Source organism: Elephantulus edwardii, unplaced genomic scaffold, assembly GCF_000299155.1.
Source record: "Elephantulus edwardii isolate Elephantulus edwardi_28Jun2011 unplaced genomic scaffold, EleEdw1.0 scaffold00006, whole genome shotgun sequence".
Lineage (NCBI taxonomy): Eukaryota > Metazoa > Chordata > Mammalia > Macroscelidea > Macroscelididae > Elephantulus > Elephantulus edwardii.
In genome coordinates, this window is record NW_006399756.1 from 24,999,604 (window position 1) to 25,023,761 (window position 24,158).

Consider the following 24,158-nt stretch of genomic DNA (forward strand, 5'->3'; position numbering starts at 1 on the left):
ATGTATTTGATTAAATCATGCAAGTACATGATAGCGATTCATCAAGACTTTATTAAGAAGAGTCAGGACATAAAGTCCTTTCTCTACCAATATTTATTGAATACTTCCTATGTGTCACATTATGCCAAAGATTCTGTACATGTTATTTTTATTTAACTGTCCTGTGTCTTAGAATTATATGCTCACCGAATAATTTCCTCAACTCTATAAAATTAGATGAGGAGAAAGGACTAAGTCATAGCCAGTAATGTAGGCATAATGTGTTTCATTTTTCAGAGTTTGTCCTTAAAAACATTCACAAGGAGCTCTGTTGGCTTAGTGGAAAGAAGCTGTACTGCAATCATGAAGGCACACGCTGTTTCACGGGAGAAGGATGGGCAACCTTCTCTCATATGATTAACTGCCTCTAAAAACCCACTGGAGGGTCGATCACAAGTTGGTTCTGACTAGAAGGTACACAACAATAACAACAGGTCACAGAAAAGAGGTTTTAAATACAATTAATGAATTTTAAAACAAACAAATAACATTCACAGTACATCAGTCTCCTCTCTCTCCCGAACCCCGCCCCTCCTCCCTAGATCTCGAGCAGCAGACGGGCAAGATCCATGGAAAAATGGAAAGCCCATCAGAGCCAGATTGGTAAATTGCAAGAAGGGAATTGCCATAATGGGAAATGAAAACATGTGGTATTGTCTGGGGTAACAGACAGTGTGAGAATGAATGGTGGGAGCTGCAAAGATGAGATCTCATTTGGTTCAGTGAAAACCAGGACTTTAAACTGTTAACTTCTTGTTGAGAATTGGCATCCTGTATAGTTTAATACAATCTGTTTGTTTGTTTGTTTGTTTTTATTAATGATTTTAATGCAACATATATACTTTTTTTACAGCATATTCTTTCCATTTAATTTTCCCCCATTCATTGTTGCACATTTTCCTCCCTGCCCACCCCTCCACCCCAGTTCATTTTTCTCTTTGAAGGGAAATGTAATTCTTTCAATGATAGCAAAATTCAACAGAGAAGCAAACAGAAAATGCTGGCAAGGTTGTGGAGAAGCTGGAACCCTTATTCACTGTTGGTGGGAGTGTAAAATTGTTCAACCACTGTGGAGGTGGTGTGGTCCTTTCTCAAAAAGTTGAAAATAGATATAACATTTGACCCATCAATTCCACTACTGGGGAATATACCTTAAAGAAACCTGAACTGCTACCCAAGCAGATACATACACACTCATGTTTATTGTGGTTTTGTTCACAATAGCAAAGAGCTGGAAATAATCCAAGTGTCCATCAACAAACGAATGTATAGAGAAGCTGTGGTATATCCACACAAAGGAATACTATGCTGCATTGAAAAGCAAAGAATTCATGAAATATTACACAAAATGGATGACCCTGGAGGACAATTTGCTAAGTGAAATATCTCTGTCACAAAAGGACAAATACAGCACAGTGCCGTTGTTGTAAAACAGGACTGCCATGGAAGTTGGGAGGAACCTAAGAAAAGAGGAGATAAATAATGTATACTGTATTGAAACAGATGAGGGAGAGAACTGTTTAAAAGGAATAGAGGATTAGGTATTATTTTCATGACAAGGTTACAGAAAAAGAAATGCATATTAAAGTGGACTGTGGACTGGGGGGGTGTATAACAATACATTCTTATACATAAGAATCACCTGTGGCTCTAGAAGAAACACATCTGATACAACTATTTATATAACAGTGCTGAAGGAAAACCACATGCCTACAAAGCTGACAGCTCCAGGGGAATAGAGGAGTGAAACTGTTAGGGTGTGTTGGGTACTGCTGGTCATGTTGACAAGACATTCCAAGAAGGAGATAGACTCTGTCAAAACCTGGATGTGCATATAGAAATGAAAGGGAACACAAGAGTTCGGGGCAATGTCCTTACTTCTAGAAAATCCATCTGCTTCTAGACAAAAAGAGAAAATTTTTGAAGATTTTACATGTTAATGGCCTAGAAATATGCAAACTAATAAAATGAAAAAGAGCAACTATGAAATCAAGAGTGTGGCTTCTCACTTAAGGTAGACAGTTACCCGTCTCTTAAAGACAGAGAGGCCCAGGATTGAGAAAACAAGGGATAACAAGGGTTAAGAAGGAATGCTTGGGATTAAGTGTCAAGCAGCAATGTATGTATGTGGACACTGGCATGTGAAACTAGTTGTAATAAAAACATTACATTTCAGTAACATTTTAAAGGAATTTTTCTTTTTAACTACCGGTACTAAAATAATGTTTGACAGTTTTAGTCTTTTTTTCTACACACAGAAAACAAGCTCATAAGCAAAACAAAAGAAAACAACAAAATTCTGTACAGCTCCCCAAGAGATCATGCTCCCTACTAGCTACTTCAGTTGTGGCCGTAAAGCAGTAATTACAGCAGCTTGAGTCAGTAACCACAGAGAAAAATGGTCAAGGGAGTTGCCATGGGAGAGAAATGTAGAGACTAATCAGGAAACTTTCTAACTTCCAAGACAGGGAATTATACAATGCCAGGGCCCACAGGATACTAGAACTGTCATAACCAGTGAATTCTTTGCATTGCCCCCTTTTTTACTTTCAAATGGGTGTATCACCCCAGTTCTCCTGTCCCTGCTCTGTCATTATGCATTAGGTGTGTGGAGAGGAAGAAAAGAATGTGTCTCTTGAAATAATAAATATCAAACCAAGAAGAATACCAGAAGATGGAGAGGATAAGTCATTACCCGGACAACCTACTGGATTTAGTGACTAGATCTGATTCTTCAGTATCTTCCTTGGAACAATGTCACTGTCAGTTTGCTGGCAACTTGACAGTGACACCCTTATTGGGGTAAGCACAATGGATATACACCTCTGCAGGAGAGGATCAGAGCATCAATTCAGCTCAGTTTTACTGGGATCTGCAGTGCACTTATATAAACAGGAAGACAGGATAGGGTGGGTTTACAGATGTGGGACATGTGGACTGGATAGGAGAACCTCAGCCTCCTGCAGACCATTCCCAGTTCAACAGATGTGGCAGCCTTCTTTCCAGATGGCGAGCTTTCTCAAGCCAGTTCAGCCAAACACAGGGGAGCTTTCTCTACCAAGTATTCAAGGTGGTTGGGAGGCTTACATTTATCTGGAGCTTAGGCAATGGATCTGTCCTGGCCAGAGGCCCTCCCTTCCATAAGACTTTACACTATGCTGTCACACCTTTTCATGTCTTCATGGACAACTAGCGAAACTACCATTGCAAACTGCTTTGTAAAGGTCATAAATATGACTCAGGTGTGGCTGACGAAATGGTGTGGAAGTGTTAGGTGACTTATCCAATCATCATCTCTAAAAACCTCTTCCAAAACCTCTTTCCTCTTTTTTCTCTCCAAACTTCAACTAGCAACATAAAAGAGATTCAGTGAAAAACTCTCAAAATTTGTAATAATCTAAAATCACTAGAACAACTGAAAAGAGTTCAAACCCTCAACACTACTTAAATGGCATCTGCAAAGAAAATCTGTCTAACCAGGAATATCACACTGGCTTTACATGAGGAAGGAAGAGTCAACTTTGATTTTGTCTAATTATCACTTTCTGGGGCTTATTTGTTACTGGGTTGGCATTTCTTATCCTGACTAATACACCTCCCAATAATCCAGCAAAACAATGACAACATCCTTCCAATATAATCTCTCCACAGTTTCACAGCAAATTAGTCAGTAATTGAATCCCAGCAGTTTCCTTTTAAGTCCAAAATGAAGAAGTTTTGTATCACTGTTCAAACACCTAGAAAAGGAATCTTTCCATAGCCATGGCATGAATGAATATTTGAATTGTCAATAGCACACTTATCAACACATGTGACAAACACACACCTGGGGATGCACACACCCATATCCAAAGTTTGTACTACCTTCATTGTTCAATCCTGTGATGAATCATAGTGATTTAAATGAGTTAAGAAAGAAGGGAAATTTTTACATTCAGAAAAAAAAAAACAACCATTAGGTGACCCTAATGCCTGCCAAATTATAGCAAGTATAATGGATTATGAACATGACAAAGGGGGAATAAAACAGTCACTGCTATGTTAAATGGTAGTTGCTATAGAATGTGTCTGAACAGAAAAATTAGTAATGAGGCAGTCTAGGTCTCAAATCAGCTATCCAAATGCCAAATTTAACAGAAATAGCGCCTCAGATCAGGGAGTCAGCAACAACACAAACAGGAGTAGACTGACTTGCAGCTATAGGGAAAGCTGAGCAGACTAAGTGTGTTACCTGGCGATGAAAGCACTGGACTATCACAGTTCACAACATGCATTAATGGTCTAATGAAAAATCTAATCCCAAATGATTTGCCTCCTGATTATTTCCCAGAATGACTAATCATAGAGGGAATTAAGAAAGAAAATACATTAGAATTAGTATCATCACTGAAATCAAACTGTACTTATTTGAAGGAATCAGGGGAAAGTAACAACCAGAAGGTTTCTACTATGATTGTGGATAGAATTATTTACTACTTTCCTTAGAATGTCGGAGCTAGATCCCATTTTACTGACAATCTATTATGATTTGGATTTTCCCATTCTATTCAGGCATGATGAGGTGCTGAACATAGACGACTGACAGCTGGTAATAAATGGCCCCTATATCACAGAAGGGAAGAAACAAGAAACTATGATTCCATTTTGGTATTAGTATCAACAATACTGATTTCAACACTGCAAAAAGACTAGTGAGTCCATAGAGAGTCTATGCTTTCCTGCATGAGCTATTCCAACCTGAAATCATGGAAAATCTTCTAGAATGTTCTTCTCTTTTCCTTCCCAAATGTCCTTCTTTGCCTCACATTATGGTCAATCTACAAAGTTTTTTAGGTGCTCATAGAGATTGCAAACAATCTTTCTTTTATCCAAAGATAAAAATTATTGTTTACGTAGATCCAGAATAAAAGTAAACCACATGACACACAACATTAAGATTGAAAATAAGAGGCTTTTATCTGTCTCATTGCCTTCAATATCATCTTCCTTTCTCACTCTCCATCCACCTCCATCCTTACTCTACTTTCCTGTGTATTTTATCTTCTACAAACACTGGAAACATCATCTGTAGGCAGTTTCACTGCTAACTTAAAGACAATTGGTTCAAATGCACCAGAAAGACAGACAATCTTTTCCTAAGTGATTTTCAGCCTTTGAAACCCTGCTGGAGGATTAGCAATGAGTTGGTTCTGAGTTGACAGCTATTAGAAAATGAGAGAATGAGTCTTAGCTCCAATGAGCCTTCTATAAAGATCTAGGAACAGCTGTAGGATATCTCTGCCCTTTCATCAACTCCTTGTGAATAGTGGTGGACTTTATTCTTTCAGTTCAACTCTGTTTGTATACATGTTCTCAGGTTCAAGGCTAGAGCTTTTTTTTGATCTTTGTCAGTTACATACATCTTTATCCAGACTTAGATGGTGACGTTACCAATGCCAAATCGAGCTTTTGCTACCACCCTGGAGCTGCAAATCTTGCCATCTGAGGAAAACAGACTTCGGTTACATGCACAATAGCACACATTCTGAACCTCTGATTCTTCAACTTGTGCTGTTGAGTGAGAACCAACTAGTGTCTGGCTCTGCAGCAGGTTTTCAGAGGCAGTAAATCACACAGAAATAGCTTGCCATCTTTTCCTACAGAGTGCCCAGTGGATTCAAGCTGTGTGTCTTTGGGTTGGCTGTACAGCTCCTTACCGCTAGGCCATGGAAATAATAATACTGCCCCTCAAAATTCAACACATTACCGATTGTAATGAGTGGGGATTTTCTATCACAGATTGAGGCAAGTATCCAGTAAATATTAGCTCCGTGCCAGCTCCACTCTTTCTTCTCAATCTTGCTATTAAGAAGCAGCATGCAGGCTTTTACAAAAATTTTTTTTTCCGCCCAAAGCTTCCTAGTTAACCAGCTGGAGACTGCTCTCCTGATATTGCCTTAGATTTAGATAAAGGCTCTTGCAGATCTCTGGATAGTGGGGAGAACAACTTGCCTCTATTTGCCTGGCTAACAAGGATAAATGACTATCTCTGTGGTTTATGTTGAATGCCTGATAATGCAGCTCCAAGAGAAGCACTTAGCGAGAACACCCATAAATATGGCTATAATGCTTATTCAAACGACTCTATTTGCAAGGCCAAGTATACAAATGAAGGATGAAAACAGACAAAATGGGTCACTAAAATTAGCCTGCACTGTTTGTGAGGCAGATAATAATAATACAGTATGTTGACGCGTAGAGCCTGTGTTCCAAGGAGCTTTAGTTACATAAGAAAGATTTATCGGAAGAATAAGAAATTTATTCTCCTCAGTCTCAACGTGATGTCTGCTGGTCTAGAAATGCAGGTCACACAGATGCACTACCCAAAGTGCATTCTTTGGAAAGACTTTTGCCTCCTAAACCTTGATATTTGAGTGTTATATAAAGTCATTTTGTAGTCCTTAATCACACACAGAGAGAGAGAGAGAGAATGTATCTACTTTCCTCCACTCTCTAGTAATCATATCCGACATGAATAGAACAGAATAGAACCTAGAGGTTATTTACCCTTATTGGGAGATAAATAAAAGAGTAACTGTTTGGTAATGAAAGAGAGAAATCAGCTTAATCCACACTGATTCAGAGGCCAAATTTGTAAGAAATGGTTGAGGTAGAAGAAGTAATTTTGGCTCAACAGAAGAAGGGAAGAAATACCAAATAGAAAAATTAGATACTTTAGTCATACGAGTCACTTTATACGTAATTGTCAAATTTTATCTTTCCATAATTCAAATTATAAAAGGTAAGTCTACAGTCAGGAACCTCTCTGAATTATTAAGGAGTAATGACATCAGTTCGAAGTCAAAGTCCACCTGATTCAGGCCATGGTCTTTTTTAGTCACTTGCTACACATCTGAGAACTGGACAATGACTAAGCATGACAGAAGACGGATCGATGCCTTTGAATTGTGGTGCTGGAGAAGAGTGCTAAAGAGTTTGATTTGCTATAGCTTTACTAGAGCATCAACTTTAAAATTTTCCATGTGGCCTGGGGCAAATTTCTTCTCCTTTCTGAAGTTAAATTTTGATTACCTGAAAAAAGAGGTAGTGTAATCACCTCTCAAGGTAAATGCTAGTCTGTGAGTGTAGTGGTGTTTGCAAAATGCTTGGCAAGGCACAGAGGATGCTTCAACAACTATTAAAGCTTCTCCTGTTTGGATGCAGTTTCCAACAACCTGACTGTTGATGCTCTAGGGAAGAGACAGCTAACTAAGGTCCATGCTTTGATCTATGATCTATGTCAAAGATCCCAAGACTCTTGGAAGACAGGTTTTACAGAAAGGAAAGGGGGTGGGGGGGGGGGAATCCACTCTTTCCAACTGAGAGAGAACATTTTTCAAAAGCTAACTTTGCAGATCTAAAGAGAAACTGAACCTGGTCTTCTGCATACAACTGTTGTTAGACACCATTGAACAGACTGGACTCACAGCTACTCTGTGAACAACAAATCAAACTCTTGCCCTATCCTGTGTCACCCTGACCATCACTGCCAAGCTCAAGACCATTGTTACAGTCACTGCATCAGTGTATTATTTTGAAGGTTCTCCTCTCTTCCTCTGACGCTCTTGTTTTCTAAGTATGGCATCCAACATCTGCACAAAATTAATCTCACATTGTCCTACTGCTTAGCTATCCAGAGGGAGGCCTCTTCTTCCTCATCCATCAGTTTGTCAAGGTTTCTTGTTTTCTGCTGGGAAACATGACAGGGAATTATCCTGCTGCATCTGTCCAGTAAGTGAAACAAATCATCAAAACTTTTGGGACAATGAACATATCTACTCCCATTCACAGTCTCATTACCTTCTTCCTTGTAAGGCACTAGCATCATTGCTACACACTTCATTTAGACTTGGTTCCTCACATACACAAATGAATGCACGAACACATACATGCATAATAACATGCAGGCAAATATATAAACAGAATCTCAAAATATTCCCTCTGCTTTCATCCTAAGCCAAATATTTCTACCTTCATATCTCTCCAACTAAAAACATCTGCGTAGGCATCTATTCTCGCTGCTCCTCCTTTTGTTTCAGAACTAAAGAGAAGGGGTAGCAAAAATTATGCTTCTGGGATATCTTTATGACTCATTTTTACATGGTTTTTACATGTTACTTATTTGCCTTCCACTTAACCATTCATCTCCTGCATAGAAATGAGCTAGTACTCTAAAGTAAACTTTCTGGAAATTAAATGTTTTTATACCTTGCTATTCATACGGGGTTTATTCCAATGGCCTGATCCTATCTTCCAGTCTATGTGCCTTAGGTAGCAACCCAGAAAGGAACTGATGGCATTCTCAGATTATTTAAAAAGTCATTTAATAAAGTGACTATTTATCAACTTGTGGGCAGAAAACAAGGAACTCACAGGGTGAAGTGACGTCCTTGCCACCCCCTAAATCAAGATGTTGTTTTCAGGTGCCCTTGACTTGACACTGACTCATAGTGACCCTTGACTTGAAACTGACTCATAGTGACCTGATGTAGAACAGATCACAACTGACCATCTATCCTACACTCTGATAAATGACGCTGTGCTTTTAGCCCATTGTCATAGGCACTGTGTGAATCGATCGTACACAGTTTCCCACTTTTTTGCTGATTCTTCTTTTCCAATATGTCATTCTCCAAGGGCTGGGTCCTCCTATTAATTTGCCCAAAATGAGATGAAGTGAAGTGAAGTGTCACCATCCTCACTTCTAAGGAACTTTCTCACTGTACTTCTTCCAGAACAGATGCCTTTGTTCTTTTGATTGTGTAGTATTTTCAATATTATTTGCCAATGCCATAACCTACCCAGGAATAGCTTTTACCTCTCCTAAGAGAGAGGAGGGCCTCATGCACTTACTGCAGAGGGTCAAGGACTGCAGCCTTCAGTATGGACTGAGGCTCAATGTCAAGAAGACAAAAATTCTCACCACTGGACCAATCGGTAGCATCAGGATGGATGGTGAAGAGATTGAGATTGTTCACAGCTTCAGTTTGCTCGACTCCACGGCCAACACTCTTGGCATCAGTAGCCAGGAAATTAAAAAAAAAGTATTGCGATGGGAAAGTCTGCTGTTAGGGACCTCTCTAAAGTACTCAAGAGCAACGGTGTCTCTCTGGAGACTAAGGTCCACCTGATACAGGCCATGGTTTTTGCAATCACTTGTTATGCATCAGAGAGTTGGATAATGACTAGGGAGGCTAGAAAGAGAATTGACGCCTTTGAGCTGTGGTGCTGGAGAAGAGTATTGAATGTACCATGGACTGCCAAGAAAACAAACAGATCCAGCCTAGAGAGGGTTAAACCAGGCTACTTCTTGGAGTCAAGGATTCTGGGGCTTCGTCTGACATACTTCGGATATGTTGCAAGGAGAGACAGGTCCTTGGAGAGGGCCATCATGCTTGGTAGGGTAGAGGGACAGCGCAGGAGAGGAAGACCCTCTATGAGGTGGATTGATTCATTGACCCGGGTAATCGGGATGGGTGTGTCAGAGGCAATGCGATTGGCACAGGATAGAGCAGGGTTTAGAGCTATTGTTCATAGGGTCTCTATGAGTCGCAAACGACTCAATGACACATAACAACAATAAGAAGAGAGAGCTCTGGTGGCCTAGTGGCAGGAAGCTGCACTGCAAGACCACGAAGGCATGCAATATGTTGTTCCATGGGAGAAGGCTGGACAATTTCCTTCCATGAGATTTATTGTCGATGCAAACACACTGGAGGGTCAGCTATGAGTTAGTTCCTACTCAATGACAAGTAACAACCAGTCAAAAGATGAGAAGGAAGAAAATAGTATAGACATCCCACAAGAAAGAGAATTGAAAAAGTGTCCATAAATTGTGATCTTAGAAGTAAAATGATCTTATTAGAACAACTCCCAACAGAGAAAGAATACATATTTCAGCTCCATTGCCTCTGATCTCTTAAGCATCCTCATTGGATAGGAGCCACAGGAAGTTGCTGTTGCTAGAAGACAAAGGAACCCATTAATTGAGTTCAACAAGATTAGACCAAGGGTGGAGAAGTGAATAAGGGGGCAGAATGGAACTAGAAGAGTAAACAAGAAAAATAAAACAAAAGATAGTAACCATTGTACTGGCCACCTAAAGACTAAGAATTTTATGGACACAACACTTCCTTTTTTCTCTGGCCTGCAGTAATAAAGATATTCGCCACCCCCCCCCCTGTAGATTGATTGCTATCATCTCACTCATGGCTTTTGTTTCATAAGAGACTGATTTTCCACTTAGGCTATGCATTCCTGAAAGGGCGGGAACCACATCTAATTTCTTGGAAAGTACGGTGTTGTGAACGATCAAGACCCAGTCTTTCGAGGTCAGTCTCCTCTAATGTGAAATAGGTAAACTCCACACACTCCTTTACAGTGGGTTTATAAATGAAATGTCAAGAGATTTAGGCAAATTGCCCTAAGTTTCACAGCAAGTGAGATTGAAAGCCACTGAGTCTTATTCTACAGTTTATGCATTTCCTTTTCCCAGCTTCAATTTGCCATAACCCATGTTTTTCTAACTGTCCTTTCCTCCCTTCCTCACTTCCTTTTATTCCCCTGACCCTTACTTTTTTTTCTTTAAAAAGCTTACATTTAGACATGATCTCCCTGGGTTAAGATCATTTGGAAAGGCAATGTACATCTTCTCCAAGAGCTCGCATGGGAGAAGTTGAGATTCTGCATGAAAGTGTCAGGAAATAATAATATCCTGCCTTTTCTTTTGAGTCTCCCTGTCGTCTCACTCCTCCTAAATCACCGTGTAATCAATCTGAAGCAGTAACATGCAACAGCATTAAAATTAGGGATGTTTGAAGAGGGAATTAGTCTACTCACTCATTATTCTTGATTAATAGAAAATTATCCAGCTAACATTTACTGTGCTATTCATTTGTTATTGGGAAGTGATTAGCCATAAATAGCAGTTTGGAACAAGCCAGTTTTGTCGCTTCTGGCCCAGCTGTGATTACCTCCACAGTGCCTCTTCCTCAAACATGCCTTCCTCGCTTGAAATCAGCTCACATCCTTCTTGAAAACACCCTCTTCTTCAGATCACCTCTCTTTTCTTGACTAGTGGGAGCTTTGACGGCATAGTCCTTAGGGAACTGCACTGTTAACCCAAAGGCAGAGCCTCCGCACAAGAAAGATGGACAATCTCCTTCGATGCAGTTCATAGCCTCTAATAACCCATTGGAGGGTCAGCTGTGTGTTACCTACCTCTTTACAACAATGAGTCTTCTATTGGCTGGAGACAACCCAGTGGCCCTCCTCACCTTCACTCCCTTCAGTTAAAAACATCAGAGAAGATCTTCAGTTAATTGCAAAGCTGGAAAGGGCAGGGCAAAGATAATCCTCTTTTCTGTTATCTGGTCTGTATGTCAACCTCCAAAATATTTATCATCTACTTACTTTCCTACAATGTTGTTGGCTCTTATGTGCTGTCGAGTTTACAGCAACTCAATAAAAATGGATCTAAGTCCTGCCCTATCTGAGCCGTCCTCATCACCCTAACATTCACGGAACCTTGGCTCTAGTCACTGCATCAATCCATCTCATAGAGGGTCCTTACACTTACCCTTCAAGCGTGATATCCTTCTCCAAGAATATAGAGAACCTCAAAGCCTCTAGCCAGAATGTGCCTTTGTATCTCTGTTTGCCTCTCCAATTTCTGACCTCTTTCTTTTTAAGGCCCGTCTGACTTGGATGTTCATTTTATGATCCCCAGGATTTCCTCTGACTAAAGCTCAGACCCTTTTCAATCTAGTTTGACACCCTGTTGAATCAGAATCTACACTGAATCAGAAGCTACATTCTAGGATGAAAACACTGCCTTAGATAAAGGTAATGCCTGGGATGGAAATGCATGTTCTCAGCTGGGAGTCAAACAGGATTGAATTGGTTGCAAGCTCTACCCCCAGTCACCAGTATTCCCCTGGGCAAGGTCAGATCCTCCATGTTGGTTCTGCCAGCCCAAATTTGCCTTTCAGGTATTTTACGTGAATTGAGAGCTAGCTACACCAGGCTGTCACTCGAGGGGAAAAAAAAAAATTTAAAAACCAAATTGATTAATTTACCCTCTGGTGATAACAATAACTGAAAATTGGCTAGCTCAGATGTTAATCATTCTGAAATACTTCATTTTGCAGCCCTCATACAGTGATTCACACCCCAAACTGCTCATTTATAATCATCTGAAAAGACTTTAAAAAAAAAAACAAAACTAGCAATACCTTGGTCAGAGTTTCTGATACAATAGGAAGGGTGGAACCTGAACCTAATAAATGACTCTTGTTGGAATTTTAACAGTCTGTAACAAAATAATGAGTGAAAGGAATTTTTTTTGTTGTTTAGGTAGCCACTATTATGTCTTCAAGTTCATAGCTTGCTTTTTCTGGGTTCTGACTTTGTCTAATTCACTCACACATTATTTTTTACAAAACTTATTTCAAAGCAGCATTCATGAGATGGGTGTCTGTCTATTCTTGGACTCCATTGAAGAACACTGCATTAAAATGTATAGACATCTGTATTCTTAATAAGCAATTGAGCTAAAGCACACTTAAGCCTGAGAACCAGTAACAATCTGAAGAAAATCCATGATTCTGACTACTAGATTTGGAAACTATTTGATTTAGGATTTACCTTTTCTTTGTTTCGGTTATAGGACATGGAATGTGTCATGAGACTTGGACATCTTAACCTTCAACTCCAGCTGTGGTGGCCTAGTGGATAAGTAGTTTCTTTGCCAACCCAAAGATATGTGGTTTGAATCCACCAGCTACTCCTCAGAAGAAAAATGAACAATCTCAAATGCAATTGATAGTCTTTGAAAACCCACTGAAGGGTCAGCTAGCAGTATGTTTGGACTTGATTGCAAGCATTTGAGTTTTTAAACTTCATCTGTAGTTTCACTTAAAGAATTTTTTTGAAGATATGATCAGTAAGTTATTTGTTAAAACATTTATGGTTTAGCTCTGGTGGTCTAGTGGTAAGAAGCTGCACTGCAAACACAATAGCACATGGTTCAAATACAGCAACTATTCCTCGGGAAAAGGATGGGCAGTCTCCTCCCAAGTGATTAAATGCCTCTGAAAACCCACTGGAGGGTCAGCTATGGGTTGGTTCCAACTCAACAGCACAAAATATCAGCAACGGTACAAAGTCTTGAGTCATACAAAGGGTTGATGTGCTTGGTTGCTAACAGAAAAGTTGGATATACAACTCTACTCTGAGGAATCTCTAAAGATAAGTCACACAATCTACTTCTGAAAAATCAGTCCTAGGAAATTCTACAGAGTCAAATCTCTACTCTAACACATATGGGGTTGCAAAGACTCTATCCATTGGTGGAAATTGGCTTTTTATGTTTGGATATGTTTTACTCAATGGTCTCTCACTCAGCCCCTTTCCATCCAATGAGAACCAACTCGCAGCTGACATTTCAGCTTAGTTTTTGAGGCTGTAAATTGTAAGGGAAGAGATTGTCAATCTTTCTCCCACAGTGGTGGATTTGAACCAGCCAGAGGGACATAGACCTCACTTTTAGGTTAGTAGCGCCACTCTCTATGGTCTGCACATCCAGAGTTTCCTCAGGGATCTCTAGGTGACACATCATTTGCTCTTTGCCTAAAGATTGGTAGTTTAAATCCATTTAGAAATACCCTAAAGGCATCTGCCTCTACTAAGAATACAAACAAGCAACTAAAAATGTACAGAGCTGTTCTACTCTATAACGTGGAGTCAGAATGAGTAAGAATCAACGCAACAGCAACAGACTTCTGCTTTACTCATATCACCATCTGATTCCACATCCATGTAGCACCTCCTGTTCTTAAATTATTGCCTAGCAAAGAACTAGGGAAGACTCATTTGAGTCAGGGAGAATGATGCAAACTCACTTACCTAACATGACACAGAGAATATAACAAGGATTAAAATCAAATCTAGGACAAGAATATGCACTTTAAAAACCCTCAGAAACTCATTGCCAGTGGGTTAGGACTGATTCAGAGGTGACCTGCTAGCAGGTTTGCAGAAGTTACAAGTTACTCGAGAGGAGCTAGCCCACCTTTCTCCATTTGAGCTGCTGGTGTATTTGAACCACCACAGTGTGTAACTCCTGAAATACTACAACGCACTACAGAGCCCAGAATCTGCACAAGAGCACTCAGAAAGATCTCAGGAAGGAGGTGAGTTAGGCCTGAGAACATGAACTGATTTACAAGGTGGTTTTAGGGCTCAAAGAGAAGATGCTCAGAGTAATTTGGATGGGCCTGAAGCATGCTGCTGCTTCCTGAGGGCCATAGGAAAGCAAATGAAGTAATTAACCCTCAGGTGTTAACAATGCCTGAAAACTAGCTTGCTCTCATGTTATTTATGCTTAGAAATTTATATTTTGTTATCCCCCCCATAGTATTTAATCGTGATTTTAAAAAAAGTTCACAGAAAAGGTGGATTTTCATTCATTCATTCATTGTTCCACAATTTCCTCCTTCTCCTCTTCCTCCCACCCTCCTCCAACCCACTTTGCAATGTCCCTATTATTCCGGACTTGTCATAAATACAATGCCTAATCATATATTCCTTTATTATTTTATACTGGTTTACTTGCAAACCTTGTACAGATTGGTTTTCACACTGAATCAATCTTTTCTATTTCCTTCATTCCTGCCTCCCTCCACCTATCACATTCTGTGACTCTATTATTGTCACCTGGCCCCTGATTCCCGCCAATCCTCAATCCTGTGCTTCCACCCTCCCCATGCACCTACCCACCCTCACCTTGGATCTTCATGCTCGTTATACAATAATGATCGTATATAGTATTTGTCCTTACTGAACTGAGTTAGTTCACTTAGCACAATGCTCTCCAGTCCCTTCCAAATTAGGAAGTAATTTACAAAATCATTGCTCCTGAGTGTTGCATAGTATACCATCATGTGAACATACCAAAATTTCTCAATCCATTCCATTGTGGTTGGACATTGGGCTGTTTCCATGTTCTTGCGATAGTGAATAACACTGCTATAAACACTGGTGTACAAGTCTCCATTTGTGCCTCAGTTCTCATTTTCTCAGGGTATATTCCAAGAAGTGGAATAATTGGGTCATGTGTAATTTCTATGCTCAGCGTTTTGAGGAAATGCCAAACTGCCTTCCAGAGTGGTTATACCATCTTACAATCCCACCAACAATGTAGAAGAGTTCCTATCTCACCACATCCTCTCCTACATGTATTACTTGCTGTCCTGTTAAACTTTGCCACTGCTACTGAGGTGAAATGGTATCTCATTGTAGTTTTGATTTGCACCTCTTTTATTGGCAGTGATTTGGAGTTTTTCTTCATTTTTCTGTTGGCCATCTGAGTATCGTCCTCTGTGAAAAGTCTTCACACAGTGATTCTCTACCTCAACTGCTCAGTATAATCTCTTGGAAAGCTATTGTAAGTTAGCATTGCCTGGGCTGCATTTTCAAGTCTATGTTATAATAAAATGGGCATTGTTGTTGCCATATGCTATCAAGTTGACTGCAATTTAGTGATGTTACGAACAACTGATGAGAACATTACCACTTCTTGTAACCTCCTCAGGCTGTCCACCGTGCTGGAGCCCCCTGTTAAAATCACTGTCAGCCCATCTCCTTCAGGGTCGTCCTCTTTTTCTCTGACTTTCCACCTTTTCCAGTATGACGTCTTTTCCAAGACAAAGTATGTTAGAGAAAAAGATTTTTTTTTTAAAGTAAAAGCTATATTTAAAAAAAAAAACACACAACACAGAACAAAACAAAAAAAAAGAGAGAAAGAAAATCTTGAATGATGCAGGAAGTTTAAAAAAATAATAGGAGGAATACAGAGAGTCACTGTATCCAAAAGAATGGAAACATTTCAGGAAGTAGCATATGATCAGGAACCAGTGGCAGTGAAGCAAGAACATGTACACTTGGGCTTGGGAACAAGATGAGGTTTAGTTGCTAAAAATTTGCATCTCAGTTATTACCAAGTAGGTCCTGAGCTAATGCATATTGCGTTTGGGTTTGGGTTTTTTTTTTGTTTTTTTTTTTTTAGTTTAGTTTGTTTATTTTTCATTTCAATGAACATCTACAGAGATTTTGGAATTCCATTCATTCATTGTTGCACCATTCTCCCCGCACAAACCCCTCCCCCCTCCCCCTGTGGAAGTTCACCATGGAACTTTCTAGTGAATTGTGATTTACCCCTCAAAGCCCTCCTCTGATTTCTTCTCTTCAATGAAATTCCTATGGTCCTTTCTCCCATTTGCATGGGATGATTATTTTCTTCACTTGATTCCACTACTAGATTGTGATCTGCTGAGTAGCAGGGGATGTGTTAGATTTGTTCTTCTTTGATTGTCTTAGTAGAACACCTAGCATCTAGAAGGTGCCAAGAAATATTATCAGAAAAACATTTATATGTTCTTGTTTGACACCATTTGGAGGAAGAATGTCACAGTGGCAGTTCTCTGACTACCCCAAATATTTATTCCCAGGCCGATGTCTTACTAAGGTTTGGCCATGACCTGATAAGATGACTAGATGACCACATCCTGATAAGGTTCTGGGCCTGAACACATTGACAGGATCCCTGGCCTCGAAGTCCTGAGCAAACCATGATCCTCTCTAAATCTCCTCAGCAGCTGTTAAAAAAGGAAACTGTCATTCTGATCATCTCTGTATGTAGTCACTTGGTGCCCCTCTTAGGTCTACTTAATACAACCAGATGCTCTGCTTTTCTCTCTTCTTGTTGTTGCTCTTCTTCTTCTTCTTCCTTTTCTATTTAACATCATTGAGTTGGTTATGACTCATAACAACACTATGATCAACAGATCAAAATTATACCCTATCTTGTGCCATCCATCGCTCTGTGCTCAAGTCCATTGTTGCAATCACTGTATCAATCCATCTGGCTGAGATTTTCCATCTTGATTGACTTTCTATTTTTCTCAGCATGATATCTTTATCTAGGGACTTATACTTCCTGACAACATGTCAAAATGGATAAGATAAAGTTTCAAAGTTTTTGCCTTGAAGGAGAACTTCCTCTAAGACCAAATTGTTTGTTCTTTTGGCAGTCCTTAGTATATTCTGTACTCTTGGCCAACATTCAAAGGCATCTTTTAATCTTTAGTTCTCATTCCTTATATTCTGATTTTTCACATGCAGAGAGAGCAATTGAAAATAACATGCCTTGGGTCAGGCACATCTTAATCTTTCAGCAAGCACTCTTGCTCTATAGTACTTTAAAAGAGACCTTTGACAACAGATTTATCCCAGGCACCATGCCTTTTAATCTTGACTGCAGCTATAATGGGTGTTGATTGTGGATCCATTTATACTGAAGTGGTTAAAAACCAAACAGATATTTATCCTGATCCATAGCTGGATATATATGTGATATTGGTGAAGATATTTAATCTCTCTGTAACTCAGTTTATTCATCAGTGACATGAGGGGAATAATACCTCCTGTTAACAATGGTATAAGAGATGTTCATGTTAATGACGTTTATACCAAAGTTTTTAGTGCTCAATAAATATTTGCTAGTATTTTTTAATACTGGTAGGCCTTGCTATGCATCTGAGAGTTGGGCAATGAATAAGGATAACAGAGGGATTGATGTCTTGGAGTTGTAGTGTTGGAGAAAAGGACTGAATAGCCCCTTAACTGCCAAAAGAACAAAGAAATATCTTGGAGAAAGTATAGCCAGATTGCTCCTTTGAGGCAAAGATGACAAAGCTTTGTCGCATATACTTCGGGCATGTTGCTAGGAGAGGTGACTCCTAGGAGAGGGACATCATGGTTGGAAAGGTGGAAGTACTATGAAGGAGAGGAAGACCTTCAATCAGATGGGCTGACACAGTGACTGCAGTAATGGGCTCTGAGTGTCAGAAATTGTGAGGATGACATAGAATAATACAGGGTTCAGATCTGTTTATAGTGTCACTATAAGTGGTACTTACTTGATGGCACCTAACAAAAAAAACAAAACAAAAAATCGTTTTAAAAAAGAAAAACTAAATGGAGAGCCCTGAAACCACCCTGGTAATTGGAAAAGAAAAAGAAACAAACCGTTGTCAGAATTAGACAGACACACCTCAGTCTTTAAACTGATGTCCTTGCTCTTTCATACGAGGTCCTTGGCAGGAGATTTGCACAGTGCTTTATGTCTTTCGATTTATTGACTGATGCTATAGTGATAGTAGATCCAAGTAAAATGAAATCGTTGACAACTTCACTCTTCTCTATCATGATTTGCACAATGGTCCAGTGGTGAGGATTCTTAATTTCTTCATGTTGCGATGTAATCTTTATTGAAGGCTGGATATTGTGCTGCCTGTTTTCCTTTTCTGTCACTGGAAAATACTTTCAACCAGTAACTTGCATGAACTGTCTTACAGCAGGTACCAATCACTCCATTAACTTCAACCTTCCCAGCAGCAGTTATCACCAATGTTGATTTTTGGCCACACCCTCAAAAGGAGACTTTTTCCAAGGTCTGGAGACATTTTGGGTTAGCACAGCTGGAGGTTGTTACTACTGGCAACTAGAAGGTAAAGGTCACAGACGCTGCTAAACAACCATGCAGGACAGTCCCAAGAGCAAAGCATCATGCTGTCCTGAGTGCCAATAGTGACAAGTTCTCAGCTCAAGTCACATCACGGCTTGAGCATGTGTTTAAAGAAGCAGTGTAAGTTCTAAGTACTTGATATGCCGGCTCAGTGTGGGATAGTTAAAATTCACAGGAGGAAAAGATTAAACAGAGTAGAAAAGGACAAAGATACTTGCTTTTGGCAACGATAGTGATTCCATTTGGATGCTGTAAGCTTTCTCCAGTGCAGCAACTCAATTCACTTTTCTCTGGCAACCGGTAGACTGCACAGTTATTTGGCTGTTGGTTTCAAAGGTAATGATACCTCAGCATGAGCACGGAGCCTTAAGAGCAGTTTTGTGGATTCTGTGGTCTGACCTGCTGTCCTTTAATAAGACTAAGTTCCCTTTGTGACTCTGAGCTGGCAAGGATTGGGGTACTGGGAGAAAAAGCCTGGTTTGATTCATTTTACCCTCCAGTTTCCTTTAAAATTGCACACGTCACAATGAAGGGCCCCAGGTGAGAAGAAAAGAAGCAAGCATCAAATTGGATAAAATAACAAAGCAACCCAAGTCGCAATTCCTCTGCTCCCCTGCTGTCTTCCTGCAATATCCATTTAGTTTTCTGTGCAGAAAGCAAAATCTTTTGACGGTCCCTGATAACTTAACATGCATGTCACAATTTAGTAATTACTGGTCATGATTGCAAAGAAGCTCTCATATCTTTTTATAGAGACCTTTTTTTTCCAGCCTCCTAATTCCAAAGTCAATGAGTTAGCATTGCAATTTTGCTATTATTTGTGTTCATGTATTGGTGCTTTAAAGGAATTTATTACAGAGACAAGAGAAGCACAATATTCTGTTTTAGCAGTTAATCCTTCTTCAGTATCCCACGTTCAAAACAAGTCAAGTTTTGTCTAATTTGAAAACTTTGTCCACCCTAAAATGAATTATTACTTCTCAGAGAAATCTTCTCCTTGAGTCTGAAGTTTTGTTCTTATATTAAGTGATAATGTGAGAGTCCATAAATACTTCATATCCCTATGAAGAGATATTTTTCTATTGTGAATTTCCTCGTGTTCAGTAATGCAATTTTATGGGTACATTTGAAGATTTGACCTACACTAACAGTTTGACAGATGCTTAAATGTATTCCTTCCCTACACACTCCTTTTCTTGCCAGGTTATTGGAAAACAGCCTCCATGGAAAGACTCCTGAACCTGTTGGACTCTGGAGGCTATTGCAAAGATGGTATTTCCAATGTTATTAAAGGTTAACTCGGTTGCTCTTCAATCTCTTTCAAATCCCAGCACCACAAGCCCGAACTGCTGAGTATATCATTCAGAGACACAGATAGACCATCCTAACACATCAATTAAAAGAAGAAAAAGAAATAAAAAAATGGAGGTGAACTTTGTTTCAAAAATCTATTATGATTTATAAAGCCAGGTAGATAAAATACCTTTTGACAATTTTTGCTGTTCTATATATAGAAGATATCCCCTCATATCAACGGAATCAAAGGAACGGAAAATTGGCATTGCTAAGAATGAGTCTGTTAGAACTTACACATCAGTTGACTCCTTCACTCAAAACATTCCAATGGTTCTCAAAAGGATTCAATGACTCCAAAACTTTCAAAGTAAAATACAGTGTAAGAAATCTTTCTACAACCTGGCTCTGCATATTATCTTTGCCCTCAATTTCTATCAAACCTTTTCCTCACTTATTTCAATTCAAACTCAAGTAGACTTCTGCTTCAAGATAGTCGTCCTAGCTGCATGGAAGGTCCTTTCATAGTCATTTCACTCCAGTGTCCCTACTTCACTTCACTCAAAAGCCTCTGTGAACCCTTCATTGACCCCTGGCACACATCTGAGTTCGTACCCAGAGCATATCTTGTTGTTGTTGTTATTGTTAGAAGCTGTAGAGTTGAGTACAATCCATAGTGACCCTAAGAATAACCAATCTGAACACTCCAGTTTCATGCCAGCTTTATAATCTCTGAACCATTCAACCCCATTCCCACAGTCATCGTGTCAACAGAACTGGTCCAGGGTCGTCTTCTCTTTTGCAGCCCCCCTACCTTCCCAAGCAGTGTGTGTGTATGTGTGTGTGTGTGTGTGTGTGTGTGTGTGTGGTTAACTATCATTTCCTTGTACTCTCAGCCCTAGTTAATCACACGGGAGGAGATTTCCCATCATTCTATTGATCGGCTGGTGGCCTCGAACTGCATGCCTGCATGTATATGCATATATATGTTTCATTATCCCTTCCTTGTACTCTCTGGCTTATGAATAATAATAGAAATAAATAATAGCTGCACATGTACTAAGAAGCAATTGTCCTGATACACATCTCGTTTAAATATTAACAATAGTTTTATGAGGTGAGATTATCTTCTCTATTCTTCACAAGAGGACAGTAGCGAGCAAAGATGCTCAGTATTTTTACTATGCATACAAAGCTCTTAAGCAATGTAGTTAGGGCATAGAGCTTGCAAATTCAAAAGTTGCAGAAAGAAAATATTAAAATACGAATGAAAACATTTTCAATTACAAGTGAAAAGTTTGGTAAGATTGGATGAAGTTTTATGATAATTTATAGAATAGAATGGCTCAGTCTTTAGGTCAACAGGGATGGGGAAAACATGACATTTGGAAATAGAAGTGGGTTTGGACCTTAATCCCTCCACTAACTCCTCCTTGATAAATTACACAACTTCTGAGCTTTGTTTATGCTTCATCTGAAACACGGAGATAACAACACTTGCCTTTCCATATTTTGTTTCAGGAAGTGTTTGAGAAATGTTAAATATGCTTTAAGAATTACAGGGGGTAGAGGGAAATTCTAGTGTATAGAATACACCCAGTACTTGCATTTCACTCCTTATTATCCCTGAAAGTGTGGAGGTAAGAACTGGTTGAGAAGCCTTGTCAGGTGTTTCATGCTGGTGTCACTGGGACTCAGTTCCACAGTTCTCATGCTGGTGTCACTGGGACTCAGTGCCACAGTTGTCTTGAGTTCACTGAACTGCAACAGTCAACTGCAACTGCAACAGTTTGGCTGGGTGACCTCGAGTCATAAGAACTGAGGGGGTCATCTGAGGTCTTGACTACTCTTTTGGCAACAAAAATTTTAATTGGCAGTCAATGTGTTTAAGGCCATTTAGGGAGAGATAGAATGGCCTAAACATGGCTACCAACAGCTCATACCTCAAGATAATAAAGAATGTTCACTGAAATCCAGGTGTAAGAGTATGCTTTCAGTTTCTTTTCACAAGCACAAATAAACTCTGGTGGTGTAGTGTGTTATGTGTTATACTGCTCTGGGTTTCTAAGGTTATCATTCAAAATGTCTTTCCTCACCACTGATTAACTGTTTATTTTGTGACGAAGCCAGAGTGCTCTTTGGAGGCAAGAATGATGACACTTCGCCTTGCATATTTTGGGGATGTTGCTAGGAGGGGTGTATTCCTTGGAGAGGGACATGATACTAGGAAAGGTAAAGGGTTCGCAAAGAGAGGAACAACAAGAAGAAGAGAGGATTAGGACGATACAAGCCCCACCCCACTAGAGGCTTAGATAAACACTGACCTCAATGTTAGCTATTTTGGGACGCTTACCTTTAAAAGATGGTCTACAGTGCTCACCAGTCTCTGTATAACCGGCCTGAGTATCTACAGTCACATGAGTCATTCCCCTGACGGGTCTGAGTCTGGGAGTTCTTCCAGCAAACCACCAAAGGGACATAGAGGAATAGGGAACCCAGGAGACATAGAAGAGCTAGGGAATTGAACCAAGGAAGAGCTATTGATGTCAGAAATCGTGGACTTATAAAGCAAGTCAAGCATTAGGGACAATTTTGACCCGATACGTCTTATAACAGGTCTGCTACTAATCTCAGCAGAATGAATTATGAACACAACTGCTAACTGAAAGACCAGTGGTTGGAGAAATAAAGATGCATTCTTCTCTCCTTATGATTCACAGTTTCAGAAACCTGATGGTGCATTGTGATTAGTAGGAAATGAGTCAAAGACAGTGTATTTGCTTTTAGTTAACCTTGCAAAAAAATAAGATGATGATGTTGTTGTTGTTGTAGGTGCCGACAAGTCAAGTACAACTCACAGCCACCCTATGAACAACTGATCTGGATTCTGCCCTATCAAGTGCCAACCTCACAATCACTGACACACTTGAGCCATTTGCTGCAGTCACCGTGTCAATCCACATGATTGAATTACACTACCAAGATCATCTACACCAGCCCACTTTTTTCATTTCCTACTAAAGTAGCACCAAGATTGAAGGACAGTGGTATCTTGGACTGAATTCTCCAGAGAAGCAAAACCAACAAAAAAATGGCTCATGTACATAGAAAGGCAAGCCTCAAGTCTGTAGGTAGACTTCAAGACGGAGGTATCTGGGAAACAGGGTCTCAGGTAGGAAGCAAAGGCCTCAGACATTGGATACTGTTGAGTCTAAAGTTAGTAGCAGGGACGCGCGGGGGACCTGACTGCGGAGTGTTGGGCTCGGGGCCCCCGAGACACCCCGGGATGTCGGTGGCCTTCGTACAGGATTGGCTGCGAGGCAAGGCAGAAGTCAATCAAGAGACTATCCAGCGGCTCCTGGAGGAGAATGACCAGCTGATTCACTGTATCGTGGAATATCAGAACAAGGGAAGGGCAAACGAGTGTGTCCAGTACCAGCATGTGTTACACAGAAATCTCACTTACTTGGCTACCATTGCAGATGCCAGCCCAACTGGTGCTGAAAAACCAATGGAATAATCTTCCAGTTGGCTGTTGAGAAGAGTAATTGACTGTAACCCATTTCCTACGACGTGGAGACAGAATGATTACCATTTCAGCACCTTACAACACAAAATTTCTCTGACCCTTTAAAAATGTGAAAACGTTGTAGTACCAAGTGAGCCAGAGTTGGTGACCAAGGAGCTCTTTCAGATGGACCTGTACGCACTGCTCGGGATTGAGGGGAAGGCAGCAAAGAGGTGAAGAAAGCATCCCGGCAGAGGATCCTCTCCTGCCACCCTGACAAAAACCCAGATAAGATAATCCCAGAGCAGCTGAACTCTCTCTCTCCAGCTTTCTCAGGCCTTGGAAGTACTGACTGACGCTGCAGCCTGGGCTACATAGGACAAGGTCAGGAAAGCCAAGAAGCAGGCAGAGGAGAGGACCCAGAAGCGCAATGAAAGAAGGAAGAGAATTAAGCTTGACCCAGAGGCCCGTGAGCAAGAGGCCAGGCCCACGGGAGCGCGGCAGGGGAGGATAGCCAGAGCACCAGGACACTGGAGCAAGAGATCAAACACCTCTGCGAAGGAAGAGGGTTCCCAGCAGCGGGAGGAACAGCAGAAGCTGCTCAAGAAACAGATCCCCCAGGACTGTGAACACAGGCTGAGAGGAAAAGCAGAAAATACTGAACACAAAGGAACCCCTAAACTAAAATGAAAG

General features: G+C 40.2%; 2 pseudogenes; both read left to right on the forward strand.

Moving 5' to 3' along the window:
- The first annotated feature begins 23,243 nt into the window (after positions 1–23,243).
- LOC102873547 lies at positions 23,244–23,477 on the forward strand (annotated as a pseudogene).
- A 117-nt stretch (positions 23,478–23,594) lies between these two features.
- On the forward strand, positions 23,595–24,155 carry LOC102869496 (annotated as a pseudogene).
- The last annotated feature ends 3 nt before the right edge of the window (positions 24,156–24,158 follow it).